Source organism: Hylaeus anthracinus, unplaced genomic scaffold (assembly GCF_026225885.1).
Source record: "Hylaeus anthracinus isolate JK02 unplaced genomic scaffold, UHH_iyHylAnth1.0_haploid 12001, whole genome shotgun sequence".
Lineage (NCBI taxonomy): Eukaryota > Metazoa > Arthropoda > Insecta > Hymenoptera > Colletidae > Hylaeus > Hylaeus anthracinus.
In genome coordinates this window covers 11,065,681-11,077,984 of record NW_026534348.1, presented here as the reverse complement: position 1 = coordinate 11,077,984, position 12,304 = coordinate 11,065,681, and the positions used below count along the sequence as shown (strand labels likewise).

The 12,304-nt window shown below is 42.6% G+C and overlaps 1 protein-coding gene across 1 annotated transcript in view; it reads right to left on the bottom strand.

The window, feature by feature from the left end:
- The window catches only part of LOC128891374 (zwei Ig domain protein zig-8-like), a 123,730-nt gene extending 115,562 nt beyond the window's left edge, over nucleotides 1-8,168 (bottom strand). The window contains exon 1 of the mRNA XM_054150819.1: nucleotides 6,957-8,168. The gene's annotated coding sequence lies outside the window, so the exon portion shown is untranslated. The remainder of the gene's footprint in view (nucleotides 1-6,956) is intronic.
- Nucleotides 8,169-12,304: the final 4,136 nt, after the last annotated feature.

The window sequence follows — 12,304 nt, the reverse complement described above, 5'->3', positions numbered from 1 at the left end:
CCCCTATCAAGTGCATTTGGGACACGTGGGTGTCGGTGATGGTGAAAATAGTTGCTCGTAGAGAAATCGTTGCCTTCGAGGGAAACGTCGCCTTCCTTTCATTCGTGGCTATTGATGGTAACGATAAATAAGGGTTAAAGAGTGTATATATGTGTAAAAGTTTGTAGTAGTAGTAGTATAATAATAAAGGTGATGAGAGTAATTGTTCGTTGGAAAATGTAGAGTATATTTATCATGTCTTCTTCTAGACGATATAAATCTGAGGAGATGTAACTATTTCGGATTTAGCAACGTACTTCCTTTCATTGGTGAAAATGGTAAACACAGGTTAAGGAATATATACGTAATAATAATTTAGTAGAAAAGATGACTAGAGTAGTAGGAATGGTTGTTGGAAAATGTAGAGCGTATTTATCATGTCTTCTTCTAGACAATACGAATCTGAGAAGACAATTTTGGATTTGGAAGCACACTGTGCATCCTAACGCGTTCCTTTCAACTCCAGTTTTGAACTACCGTTTTGCTCCATCTTCATAATACATTAAGTATGTTATAGATGTCTCGTGTTTCCCAGTTCTCTTCGATTTCATTGTTTCTGGGCCATTTAACCGGTTCACATCCATCACATGTGTCAAAACTGCCGGCGTTAATGTACAATACTCTTATCAAATTTATCTTACGCAGAGACAAGGAAAAGGGGAGGAAATATAACGCCATTAATTAAATTTAGTGAAACGGATGCCATTCATGAACGCACGACTTGTAAACATCAAAGATTTACAATTAAAGTTTTCACAGAACGCCTCATAAGGCAGCATACATGGGGCAGATTACATTCTGAATAAAGAATAAACACTTTACATTCATTCGTATGAATATGTATAAACAAATAAATTTTAAATTCATTGTTTCAGGGTTTAGAGCATTCAATTACCTTCATTCTTACATGTCAATCTCGGAGTTTTACTTTTCATTCAGAATACCGAATACAAATTCTACATTCATTAGTACAAATACAAACGAATAAATTTGTCAATCACGATCTTCTCACGAATACCTCGTAACCCTTTTCACTTATGCAAATAAATCTATAAGTTTTATTCTTCATTCCAAACAACGAATACAGATTCTATATTCATTAGTACAAAAAAAACCGAATAAATTTGTCGATCACTGTCCTCCCACGAATTCATCACCCTTTTCACTCATAAATCTGTAAGTCTTATTCTTCGTTATGAGTAAATACTAAAACCTCCAGATTCACTCGCATAACAACAAACGAATGAATTCTTCATTCACTGTCCTCTCATCTACATTCCAAGTTCATCCCTTGTTCTTGTTCGTACGTATCAATCCAAAGCTTGTATTCCTTATCCAGCATAAAATGTACCAACTCCCTGTCTCTATCCTCGATTCAGGCGCTTCTTGCGGCGAACTGGGACTCCACTCGGAATTAACGTAACCGCGTCGAAGCAGCTTCGAACTTTCAGCCACGCGTGATACCTATCCACCGTGATCAATGGCACGTCGCGCGCCCAGAGAAAAAGGCTTACTCACTCGTAGGGGTGCGAATTTATGGCGATCCGACGGCCTTGAGTCTCGAAGCCTCCGCCAGGGTTCTTTTATAATTGCCTGGCGATGAGTGTCGTTGAAAAATACACCGCTGACTCCCGACCGTGGTATTGTTAGGCGAGACGACGTTCCGATTAAATATGAAACGAAAATATTACCTGGACGTTCATTCTACGCGCTGAATGGTTCCGTTAACCCGACGAAATGAAACACAAACTTCCATCAAAAGCGTCCAATCCCTCGAATTATTCAACACGCTGAGATCACGCATTTTCAGCCGATCCGCTGGTACAAGGGTTGCAACAGATTCATTTTCCGCAATGCGATTAATTGCGTTAAGCAGGTTAAGTGCCCTATCGATCGGTCGCGATTTCTTCTTCCCCCCCCTGTTTTTCTTCTTTTTCCATTGTTCTTTTCTTCTTGTCTTGTCGTGCTTCTCCTGGGTTGCTCGGAGGAAATCGCCGGGGCGAAAATAGCGCGACTTTAATGGGGCTGATACGCGATACGATTGGAATCATTGTATACTGTTCATTGTCGTGGCGTTCATTTTTGACACCATCTACGATATTGTTTTTTCGGTCTTCCGCTTCCGAATAATTAAATCGTTTCAAAGTTCGATTTAATTATTCGGACTGGGTGGGAAAATCAATTGCTGGAAATGGCTTTCTAAGCTGTTTGGGTATTAACTTTTTTTTGTGAACGATTATTATTCACTTCTGTAATAAAGTAAGAAGTCTGAGAGGACATTTAAGATCTTCTTCTTTCTTTTTTTTTAAATAAGCAAACAACGACTGGTATCGCGGTTAACTGTGATCATAATGTTTCCCTAATTTACTCAGAACAAATATCATAAAATATACTGTCCACACAAACCTAGTTTATTTCATATAAATATTTTTACACCAGCGTGTATCAGTATGTAATAATTAATTTATTAACACGAATGTCGTTCTTTTTGCTCTTAGCTCTCGATAGAAATTTTGCGTTACGAACCTACAGGTTTTCCAAACACACAAAGTAATTAATTTATCGTTTCAACATGGGATTTCAATATTTCTGCGCACACAATTCCATACATTAGAGGACGCTCAAATTGCGAGTCGGAATGTTTACCTGAATTAAACCGCGTGTGTTTAGAATACATTTCTCATAATATTTACTTTCGCCCCTTCACTATTTCAACAATATTATGTTCCGATACTTTAACCGCAATCTTTATTTTGTTTCGCGAGTGCTGCCTGTTGTGTAACCGAATCGAAGATATCGGTTTTGGCGTTCGAAAATAAATCCAAGAGAATCACGAACGTCAATAAAGTTGGAAAAATAAGTGAGCCATCGAATCAGCGATTATATGGCAGCAACCTTTTTTCTTTAAAAGACGAGTGCTCGCTTCGTATTAAGTTTTGAGGAGACGGTCACGTCGGTCAACAATGCCAACAGACATTTCCTAAGGGATATACGTCTAAAGGTAAATTTACAAAAACACAAAAACTTCTATCAGAAGTGAGAAGTCTTAGCACGTACTATTGCATTGAATACATATTGATAAAAAATGTGACTTTATGATCACGTGGGATTGTAGAGAATTAGTAAATCCTTAAAGGAAATCTTGAATGACAAATATAGCCTCTCTGCACGAGATAATGTTTTTGAGTTTTTTTACTTTCTCTAAAGCAGCAATTCGAGATGAAAATGACAGATAAATATCAACGTTGACGCGAAAATAGAAAAATTCAATTTCCCCTTATCAAATGACCGAATAGACGTCCACGGTTCCTGGGCCGCGAATCCTTTTGAAACGATACATAAATCTTCTCAATGCGCGCCATTGTGTTTCGTGGCGGAATTCTTTTTGTCCGATCTCCTGAATATCCAACGGAGTTTGCATAAATAACGAATTGTTGAATAACCTCAACGACGAAAGTCAACGTGGCGACAAATTCGATGAACGTGCTGTCTAGCAGTCTGAATCGCGAATGCATACTCGACGATTCGTCGGATTTGCATTTAGAAAATGATATGTAGTTAGCGTGTACGTTCCCCTTCCGTGGATCGAATTGAATGCGTCGCATCGGTGAGCGTTGGGTTCGTTCAAAAGAACATTTCTATTTCATTGTGCCTAATTCCGGATGTTTCCCTTTGGGAAGAAAGAGTCGAGCGTTACTTAATGAACCTTCAAATTACGCGGATAACTCCTTGTACAATGTAAGTCCAATTTAAAGGTTTTCGAGTCTCGGTAAGGTTGTGGTAGTGCGTTCATCTACATATGTGAATAGAAATAAATGAGGCAAGAAGAAGAGAAGGGAGAGCAATTCTTTTAAAGAACTGAATTAATAGACAATAATAGAAAATATAAATTAGATGCATGTCAAAGAATATTTGTTTCGTACGTTTGAAGAATTTATAATAATTATAATCATCTCGACACTTATTGACATCCAGGAAATTCCACCACAAGTACAAAAAAAGTTGTTAACTAATGACCGACGAACTTCTGGGAAAGTTCCTTTCGGATCCTGCAATGGAAGAGTAACGCAACGATCTTCGACTGTCGTTGCTCGACTAAATTTCATTACTCTTTCAGCGACTGCTTTTCTGAACCAGGATTTCCTTATCTTTATTTTCAGTCGCTACCATTTTCGCAGTAAATTCAACAGTTTTCGAGATATCGTCGAAAAACCAACCACCGTCGTACAAATAAATTCAAACAACTTTCAACAACTACCAGCTGACACTTTATCGCAGATATCTCAGAACCTATTCACTCCACTGCAAAAACAGTAATAACCAAAATTGGAGATGAGAATATTTTCTACAAAAAAGTCTTATACATCTCATTCCTATCGTCAATAGTTTCCACGTAACGCGACATGAAATCTCCTTACTTCGATGCTTAACTCTCAAATTTAATACGCGAGGATATTAAAAGCGTAAAAAAATCGGCATAACAAAACATGTTTCACCGACATCGAATGTACTTTAGAGCGGAGCATCCGCGGAATATACGTAGGCGATGTGACGACAGGTATTTTCTTCATTACGGTACGTCTTCTCGCACAGTAAGCGTAACATGACGTCTCGGTTTGTCTGCTAATTGGCGCTTCACGGTATTACCGTGGCAGCCGTAGTCGCGGCGTCGCATTTACGATTGAAATGTTTTTAGATAATTGGGTGGAAAAAAATCGACGCGATCGCGAAAGCCGTAGCAGTACGGCGAGGCGTGTAGATAAACGCATTATCATCCGCTAACACACAGGACTCGCGCAAGATAAGGTTTCGCTTTGTTGATTGAATTCGTTGTAGGTCAGTCAACACAGCTTACCTTGCTTCGGGATTTTAGTCGCGACAAAGCGACGTGAAATGGATAAATTGGATTCCATCGTCTTACTCTAAAATGCCATTAACCGACATTGCTTAACTTCGTTTCGTTGCCCTCATCTCCAAGGGATTTTCAAAAAATACAACGCGTCTCTCGTCACCCGAATGCGTTGGATCGCACTATAAAATCTTTACTAATTCGCTGTTATCTAACAGAGCCAACTCTCGTGCTTTAGGCTCGTTTAGGCGTGATTTTAAAATGTTTCCTATGAGGTGCTTTTGATTTTTGCTTTATAATAGTAAAGTTAATTAATTTAAATGTAATCAGGTACGTGTTCATTTAAAATAGACAAAATCGAATACGGTTTATACTATCTGTGTTTTATTAAACAATAAAACACCTTTGGAAGACTTTTCATTTTATAGTACTCTTCGTTTTTCGAACTTTTTATCCAGACAAAAATTGTAACAGCTAAATGTCGTAAATTCATGTTTCGTTGAACGAAAGTTCATTGTTTTCCTTACTCGAAATTTAACGTAAACTACAATTTTCCCCATTTTTCCTCGTGCCTCTTACGGCACGCAAATAGACTCAAGTAGACAGACCGCTCAATATCGACAAGATTGTTGTTAATACTAAGAGTAGTTTCAAGAGCGTCGTCGTCTTGCATGGGATAGATAGAAGTATTACTGTTACGACTACAAAATATAAACACCGTGGCGAACAACTCATCTCAATCCGAGCAGGAATAGGTATATAATCTTCTAATGCATTCGAGGAGATAAATGTATCGGTATTTCGGACCATTTCTCGGTAACGGGACCGAATGAATCTATTGTTTACATACTATTTATTGTACGGAATGATCTGTCAGCTATGCCAACGAAGTTAGCCGATTTCGCCACTGAACACCCGTTATAGTTGCGCCAAAGTGATAGAAGTATTTACGGTAGGGATTTTCGGTTAGGCAGTTTCACAAGAAATTATCCGGTGATCTGTTTTGCTTGCAAATACATCGGTTCGATATCAGCGTGTAGCAAATATAATCCGCGATTATGATTAGAGAAGAAGGGTCGAAGATTTGTTGTAACCTAATCACGTTGTCACTTTGCTGACTGGTACGAGGTTGAAAAATATATTTTGGGGGGTGAAAAACCCCTTCGATGAAACTTTGAACCATAACACGTTGAAAAAGTGTTTAATGCTAATGTTGTTTGTTCACAGTTTTCCATAGAGTAAAGAAATCGGTGTCCAATAAATTTCCTTTGACATTCTTTCAATTTCAAAATCTGGCATTACAATTTTACAGAGGATTAAAATACTATTGTGGTTTCGAAGCTCCCAAATGGATTGTGTTCAATCCCACTACCGTTTTTCAGCAACAATGAAAAATATCAAAGTGATCAGGCTCGCATCTGCTCTCCTGCAAATTTCACGTTCATCCAGGTGCGTTAATTAACAAACTTCTGCTCTGATTAAACAAACGCGATCAGCGTTGAGAAACACGAAATCTGCCGGAACTCTGCCATCGACGAAAGCACACCAAACCCGATTTCAACCCCAACCAAAAATCGTCAACTACGTAGTTACACCCTCTCCAGACACCAAGCCACTCTCGTATTCTAAATTCGAAGTCACTGGTCGGCTGCTGCGCGGAGCTGTACAAACTGTTAATAAATTCTCAATCACGAACGACGATAAAGCACTCGTTGATACTCTGCCATTCGACGTAGCAATTCTGCACAACGCGCAGAACGTATATAAAAAGAGATTCTACGCGGTTGGCCAGAGGGACTCGGAATAGTTCGCTCTCGGAGTTGCTATGCCAGTTGGTTTAACTGGACGAGGGTGAAATGAAGCATCAGATCGTAAAACTCACTTAAAACTTTAACCACTCGGTGGTACTTTTTGGCATTCGACGCAGCAATTTTTCCAGCGGTCAGAACGTATATAAAAAACAGATTCTACGTGGGACGATTAGAGAGATTCGGAGTAATTTATCCCTATAGTTGCTAAGCGAGTCGATCTATCTGGACGAGGTAAAATGATGCATCGTAAGACTCACTTTCAACGCGGGGATGTGGTACACGGTTAGTCCTCGATGGGACCAGCTCCCTCAGCGAAATCGGTGTCCCTTAAGAAGACGTCTACGGTCTAGTTCCAGCGCACAATCACACACGGGCCACTGGGAACCTGGATCGTCGGATCAACCCTCAAAGGAGGGCTGCAATCGGGGACACATGATACCCCCGTTATTCACGAGTACTACGCGATCCACCTGGTCTTTAATCGAAAATCCCGGCTGGCTCCAAGGTAGCGCGGGATCCAAGCGAGCAATCACGGCCGCCAGTCGCTCGGAATCGGTACTTCTTCCAAAACGGGTCGAAGAGGATTAAACCTCTCAGTCAGACACCAATAAAACTCGGATCACTGATCACGGGGCCTGAATCACACTCGCGAATCACCCGCGGTGAACTCTCACTTAGGCGGCCGCGGGCACTTATCAATTTTTGCGGGAGGTTGTCGCACAGTCCGCCAAGACGGTTCCCTCCTCTCTCGGAGGTCTGCCAAAGGAGAGAGAGTTTCTCTTCTCTCTGGCGACAAAAGTGTGTCACGCGAGGAAGAAACCACCACCACCGCCGCGATCGAACGAGTCCGCCGTGTCGTCGGTTATCGGAGCACTCTGTGCAACTGTCCTCTCTATCCCCCTGGTGTTGTATCGCGACGATCGCCCGTGGATCCCCGGACTCGCACGCTGCACGGCCGTACGCCAGTCGAGACGCGCTTTATCCGCCCGTATGTAAATCCTCGCCGATGCGTCCGCTCGTATACACACAGTCACGCACGGAAACCGAGATATACCCTACGTCGTTACCGCGACGCGTGTGCGTTGCGTGCGTGTTTACGAAAACCGAAGTACGACGACGGGACACGAGAAGGACACACGGTTATCGGGGGATGGACGCGATACGGCCAGGTGTGCGCGCGGTCGCGCTGATAAGGGTCGGTTTGTATTCGTGGTACACGTAGGACGCACACGCACAGCGGGGCCGAAGAATATTTTCGTCGGGACACCGATTACGCACCAGCCCTAGGAGAGACCCTTAGGCCGGATCCGCGGACGTTTCCTTTCACCTCGATTTTCGGTCCCTCGCCACCCCCGCGAGCTGCACAGGCGCGAAACGTTTTCAGAATTTCCGAGGGTCGGGCGCCGCGCACGTTGCAGGAGAGGGGAGTCCGTCCTCACCCTCGCCGCGACGTTGTAGGAGCCTCTGAAAGAGGGAGAAAAGGGACGTGGGGTATATTCCGTGGGGGTGGAGGGGGTTGAACGATATAGGGGGAGCGAAAGGCGGAGGGTTTTGCCTCCGACGGTGAAGAGAGTTCTGTGGGCACACGACCAGGAACATCGGCGGCACCACCAGCCGGTACGCACCAGCACTCTGACACCGGCGTGCCTGGGGTCTACGTACTTTGGGATTCGCGCGGACGCCGATGTGGTGGTGGGAGTGTGCTTTGTATGCGTCGGTGAGAAGAGCGGGGGAGGTTCGTACGTGTAGGAAACCACTACCGTCGCGCCATCACCGTCGTTGCTTCTGCTGGTGCTGCTGCTGATGATGGTGCTGCTGCTGGTGCTGGTGCTGGTGGTGCTGCTGCTGCTGCTTGGCTAAGCGGTGTGGGTGTGGTGGGGTCCAAGGGGGTGGCGCAGGCGTTTTGGTGCACCGACGCATTGATCCCTGGAATTCGTAGGGACGGTGACTAGGGCCAAGCATGTGTCCACTTTCGATGAGAGAAGGAGAGGAGAAGAGACGTCGGCCAGGGGAGAAAAGGGGCGGCCGCGAGAGGGGGTGGAATGGAACAATGAGGTTGAAGGAGAGGAGCAACCGTTTTACTCGTAGCCGATGTCCACACCTGCAGACTGTTCGGTTGGGACGCGTTTGAGGATGACGGAACGTCGGGTTCGATTGAAATCTTCCGGTCGAATCGAGAACTCGTCGACGGTAGGGGGTCAGAGGCGGCCGGTGGTTGTTTCGCGGCGTTTGACGTACCGACAGGGATTTTCAAGGTGATGGATAATGATGACGGATGGACCGAGATGGATCCGCCGCGGTCGGAGGAGCTGTTTTAAAAAATTGCGTGGGAAATTTTTCGGAATTGCTCACGGGTTTCTGTATTTATTTCGCGACGAGGACGGATGCCCGCGATGAAAACGTTCCAACACAATAACCGTGATTCATGGGAGGTTTTTCGGGATGACCAGAAATATGGGGAACATCGGCTGCAAACGTCGGGGCTGATAGTTTCGCTTAAGCACCGGTGTTGAGTCTGAAAATGGAAATGGATAGAAAGTTTTGCGTACGCATGTTGGCATGGTGTTTATATGGATCGCTGTATTGTTTTATCTCAGGAGTAGTTTATTAGAGAAGCTCGAATTCAGCAGTATCTGTAGGGGTTGTTGATGCTGTTTCGATTTTTGAAAACATTCTGTGCGTATGCGTGTGTGTATGTATGTACGTATGTCGACCTACAGTCGATACCATAAACATTGGTACCCTATATGTCCTCTGAAAAAGTTTCACTAAATTAAATAATAGTTTCGATATTACCAAATGAATTACTCATTATAAATGTGTACATGAACAAGCTTATACATGTATTTATTTACATATATATCGACATATTTATGCAAACACACACTTGAAAACATCAAACCTACCATATAATTTAAACAAATTCTTTCGATAGACATGGAGGCTACGAATATTAATGGGACTGGCTGTATGCGTGGATTAATATTATTTTTCATCTTTTGAAAATATTCTATGCGCATGAATGTGGATATATACACGTATTGATCTCTGTTTTTGAAAAAATGGAGACGCTAACGAAACTCTACATGCATACATACATGTTTTAATCACAGATACGAAATTGACCAGCGGATCTGATCTATACAATACATCCTACATCCCCTAGCATAATCTATACTATACTGTACAGTTTTATACTACGATCTATAGCATACTACAGAATTCTATACTATAATCTCCTTACATTACACTACCAAACAAACCTGCCATCTAATATCTCGTCTGTGCATACCCTGGTTTTGGTTTAGCTGAATATTTTCGGGGGATGGTTTATTACAGAATCACGAAAATTGGTAACATTTATATGTGGGTCATTGACGCCATCGGGTCCCATTCACGAGGACCGGGGTAAAAAGGGACGCCAGGGAGGGTTGGAACAACGAGCTTGAAAGAGAGAACCGTTGTCCACACCTGCAAACTATTTGGCAGGGGCCAGTTTGAGGTTGACGAAACGTCTGTTCGATTGAAAATCTACCCCTCGAATCGTTGTTCGAGGGTGTGTGGATGGTTGTAACGTTCGACTGGGATTTCCAAGGTGGCGGATAATGATGACAGATGGACTCGTGATACTCGCGTGGTTGAGGCGGACCGATTTAAAAAAATTGCGTGGGAAATTTTCAAAGTTGTGCCTGGTGTCTGCATTTATTTCGCGACGGGGATGGATGTTCAGGATAAAAACGTTGCAACACAATACCCGTGATTTATAGTATATATAGTTTTTTAAATGGATACAAAAATATTGGAAATGCGAAGCGTAAACGTCCGATTGACAGTATTGGTGGAACAGAGGTCCGGGTCGTACTGGGTTCCGCCAGACATCAAACGAAATATTTTCGATAACTCTTATTTCAGGTATTTTTCATTAAATTTAAACTATACGAAATGTTTTGCGGGATAACATCGCTTTCGGTCTTTATGGCAGGTTGATTCTTCGGGGCTGAGCCTTTCGATAGAATGTATCGAATATTGGAGGAAAAAGTTCCTTCTTTTAATTGCACGTGCATGCTAACAAACTTTTTATCGTAAAAAAAATCTTCCGTAATATTTTTCTAACATTTCACGCAACGTACAATTTCTTTGTCGCATTACGGTTGGACGATTTTAAAACCCCGAGGAGAACAATAAATATCAACGATTAAAGCGTTTCTCTACGATAAACTGCTCGGAAATGTACATACAATTTAATCGTTACTTTTCACCAAGAAATTTATTAAAATTAATAAGAATCGGGAGAACGCTTGCGCAAAGGTAGAACTAAACAATTAACGACCACGAAGAAGCATACTCATATACGCTATACAATAAAAACTTACATATATAGCTTTTTTAAACCACGCAAATAATTAAAACAAGCCCCTTTTTCTTCATACTTGATACTCTCGCAACGAAAAAAATGTTCTCCTCCGATACAGTAATATTCCAACCGAGCATACAAATTCTTTCCCCGCGTTATAGGTGAACAATTTCGAAACGCTGAAGTGGACCATCAATATTAATGGCGTCCTTTTAATGAAACGGATGAAAATTTTCCATCTTAATCACTGCTCGCGCGAGTGTAACAAGCCGTGGGACTCGACTGGTTCCGTTCGAGCCGATCGGCCAAATAAAACGAAGTCTTCCAGACAGAGTGGTTACGCAGTTAAAGGAACCGTTGAATGGCTAATCTATAAAATTAAACAGAAGTCAGGAAGTCGATCCTTTGACGAGAATTCTATCGATTATATAATGCCCGCCTTGGGAGCCGATTTTCTTTCATTCCTTTCCATCGCAAAAATCGTTCGTTAATTAAGAAGGGGGTGATTCGACGGGTCACAGCAGTCCAAAGAAGTCTATGTAACAAACCTGACGGGAGGTGGGTTTGGGCGGGTGTACGGGGGGGGGGGGGGCGCGTACTTTTCTTTCAGTAGCGATCGTGGTTTTGCCAATCCGGTAAAAGGGTCCCCTTCAACGCCTTCAACGGTTTCTCATCGATTTTACGATTCGTCCGATCATCAACCCGCGTCCTCAGGTATCATGGCACGGCGAAGCGCCGACACGGGCAATGGTTTCTATAAAATATCCAAGCGCAGGCAGCGTACAGATATGTACCAATACTGAATAAGTGATAAGGACGAGGGAGGATCCTCGATCGGTTCATAACTCCGTTCCGTTTCAGAGGTCTGATCCATTCGTCGACCTCTCTAACGAGAGTTACCTGCTCGAAAAGCGCAAGTCCCGCGCCTTATACTGGGTGACCGTCAGCGTAACGGTCGCTCGCGATTTTCAGGCTCTTCGAATAACGCGATGAAAAATGTGACTTAATATTTGACGTTTAGTGGAAGGAGCTTCAGAGTGTAATTTGATGGACGAAGGAATATTTGTTTCCGTGAAAACTTGCTGTTTTATTAAGGAGTGAGGGTGATTCTTGAAAGTCGAAAAGTGAAGCTTTTCGATAAGACTACTAGCTATTTTGCAAACAATAATTCATAAACATCAGAATTATTTATTTAGCATGCTTCAAACGAAGCGTTCGCACTGGGAAAAATAACGCTCTTGGATACTCGCT